Source organism: Sinocyclocheilus grahami, unplaced genomic scaffold (assembly GCF_001515645.1).
Source record: "Sinocyclocheilus grahami isolate Dianchi unplaced genomic scaffold, SAMN03320097.WGS_v1.1 scaffold880.1, whole genome shotgun sequence".
Taxonomy (NCBI): domain Eukaryota; kingdom Metazoa; phylum Chordata; class Actinopteri; order Cypriniformes; family Cyprinidae; genus Sinocyclocheilus; species Sinocyclocheilus grahami.
In genome coordinates this window covers 211,944-215,411 of record NW_015506059.1, presented here as the reverse complement: position 1 = coordinate 215,411, position 3,468 = coordinate 211,944, and positions in this window count along the sequence as shown.

Genomic DNA, 3,468 nt, shown 5'->3' with positions numbered 1-3,468 from the left:
ATATATATATATATATATACAGTATATATATATATATATACACACACTACTTTTATACTAATATATACTCCTAAATATAATAAATAAATAAGTATATGTAAATATATAAATATAAATAGTATATACTGCTAACTGGTAGTTTTAAGCCCACACAATAATAATTATATTATTTATATATAATGTTCGAAATAACTTGAACGTTGGAAAACAGCAAGACATTTGACGCAACATGGATTGTGAAAAGCAATCTACAAATAAAACAACCTGAGTGAAAAAAAAACTTTTATGAAATTATTCATTTTTCTCTTGCGAAACGTAATGCATACTCATGGTTTCAAGCATTTTTCATTTGATTTTGAAATCAAATGATGATATACAGAGGTTGGATAATGAAACTGAAACACCTGGTTTTAGACCACAATAATTTATTAGTATGATGTAGGGCCTCCTTTTGCGGCCAATACAGCATCAGTTCGTCTTGGGAATGACAGATACAAGTCCTGCACAGTGGCCAGAGGGATTCTGAGCCATTCTTCTTGCAGAACAGTGGCCAGGTCTCTATGTGATGCTGGTGGAGGAAAACGTTTCCTGACTCGCTCTTCCAAAACACCACAAAGTGGCTCAATAATATTCAGATCTGGTGACTGTGCAAGCCATGGGAGATGTTCAACTTCACTTTCATGTTCATCAAACCACTCTGTCACCAGTCTTGCTGTGTGTACTGGTGCATTATCATCCTGATACACGGCACCACATTCAGGGTACAATGTTTGAACCATTGGGTGCACATGGTCTTCCAGAATGGTTCGGTAGTCATTGGCCCATCTAGCACAAGTATTGGGCCTAGGTAATGCCATGATATTGCAGCCCAAACTATCACTGATCCACCCCCATGCTTCACTTTGGGCATGCAACAGTCTGGGTGGTAAGCTTCTTTGGGGCTTCTCCACACCGTAACTCTCCCGGATGTGGGAAAGGCAGTGAAGGTGGACTCATCAGAGAACAATACATGTTTCACATTGTCCACAGCCCAAGATTTCCGCTGCTGGCACCATTGAAACCAACGTTTGGCATTGGCACGAGTGACCAAAGGTTTGGCTATAGCAGCCCGGTCATGTATATTGACCCTGTGGAGCTCCCGACGAACAGTTTAGGTGGAAACAAGAGATTTGAGGTGAACATTTAAATCTGCAATGAGTTGGGCATCTGTGGTTTTATGTTTTTTGGATACAATCCGGGTTAGCACCTGGACATCCCTTTCAGACAGCTTCCTCTTGCGTCGACAGTTACTCCTGTTGGATGTGGTTCGTCCTTCATGGTGGTATGCTGACATTACCCTGGATACCGTGGCTCTCGATATACCACAAAGACTTGCTGTCCTGGTCACAGATGCGCTAGCTAGACGCGCACCAACAATTTGTCCTCTTTTGAACTCTGATATGTCTCCCATTATGTTGTGTGCATTGCAATAGTTTATGTAAAACTGTGCTATTGCTCTGCTAATTCAACCTTCACACTCTGCTCTTACTGGTGGAATGTGCAATCAGTGAAGATTGGCCACCAAGCTGCACAAATATAGCCATGAAACCTCCAACACTATATTGGCCAGTGTTTTAGTTTCATTGTTCAACCCCAGTACATGTAAACCATGTGTCTGAACATGTGTCTGATGTGGTCAACACAATACAAGCGGTTCCTGAGGGATAATGTTGAATATTTATGACTGAGTGATACGATCCAAAAAGTGTCTTTTCAAAGCTTCCAATTAAATAAATCAAAATTCTTGATAGCTAATCAAATCATAACATTGTCTATTGATATTATGGAAAGACTGTAATTTACTCTTAACTACCTACAGCACCTTTTAAACAGGTTTCACAAAGTGCTTTACAAAAGACATATATAGATGTAAACATATAAACATTCACAAACATGCATATAGAAAGTGATCCACAACAAAACAATTAAAGCATAAGAGTTAGTATAAAATTGCGTTTAAAAGAGTTTTTGGCACGCTCTAATCCACTATAGGTCCACATCACAACTCCTCTTAGAAGACCAATCATGGGCAATTCAAATCTCTTTGGGTCCATATGAATGAAGGCCTCTTAAAGCTCTTTTATAAGCCAGCAAATTCCCCACAGGCTATGCCCTTTAGCTCTATTACTGATTTACCAAAAGCATTCATCTCGAGCCTTCTGCTTCTCTTCTCCCATTGTTCTCTCCGGTCGCCCCAGCACCTGACAACTCTAGCACCAGGCTTTCTTAGCTGCTTAAAACGTGCAGGCCAAAACAACTGCGAATATTGCTATATATCTTTTGACGCCTTTGCACCACTGCACATTTTACAACAGTTAAAAAGGAACGAGGACAGAGTCGGAGTGATTGATTCTGCTCACCCACGGGGTATAATATTCAGTAATGTTAACATAAATGGCTGAATGATGCAGACTCCTCTCCGGACAGAAAGGGGAGGCCTGATCCCTTTCTTTCTTTCTGCACGGAGAAAGAAGGGGAAAAAATTCCAAGAGGGCCCATTGCTTCTATACTTAGATTAATTAGGCCCCCTTTAAGAGCCATTCAACCCAGTTCTAAAATAGGGGTCAGAGTTACATTATGTAAAGTTTTGGGACTGATTTGCATTTGTTTGTGTGGCTGAGAGTTGTGTGGAGGAGCACTTGGAGAGCGACAGAGGGAAATAAAAACAAAGAGAGGGGAAAATATTCTTTTAATGGCTTTACAATGTTCTACAGTGTTTTTCTTGCTCATTGAAGTTAATGGCGCTCAGGAATAAAAGTGCTTTGAAATGAAATTAGACCTGAAAATTATAGCCTACCTAATGTGTTGCACAAGCTTTCTCAATAAAGCGAGAAAGGGATATTATGTTTACAGATATCTGGATGTGTGATTTACCAAACCAGTTTATCACCATGTGCTTTTAATCACAGTATTCTTAAGTAAGTGTGATCTACAGATGTGATTTTCTTAAAAATTCACATGGCACAAAACGCTACCATGGTTTTCTTTGTCTATCAAGGTTTTATTGTCATCCAAATGGAAAATCAAGTAAAAAAAAAAAGCTGTTTTAATGAATTAAAGCATGACTCAAATTTCAAAAACCAAATTTCAGTTGTTCAGTTTGACTGAATTGTATTATACATTGAAATATTTATTTAAAAGTAAAATTTATTTCAGTAAAAAAAAGATAGATAGATAGATAGATAGATAGATAGATAGATAGATAGATAGATAGATAGATAGATAGATAGATAGATAGATAGATAGATAGATAGATAGATAGATAGATAGAAAGAAATTAATAATTGTTTTCAGCAATGCATTAAATTCATTAAAAAAGTGACGGTAAAAACAATTATAATGTTACAGATTGTTATTTTAATTAAATTCTGTTCTTTTAAACTTTCGATTCATAATATCCTGGAAGAAGTGGATTCCACAAAGATTTTA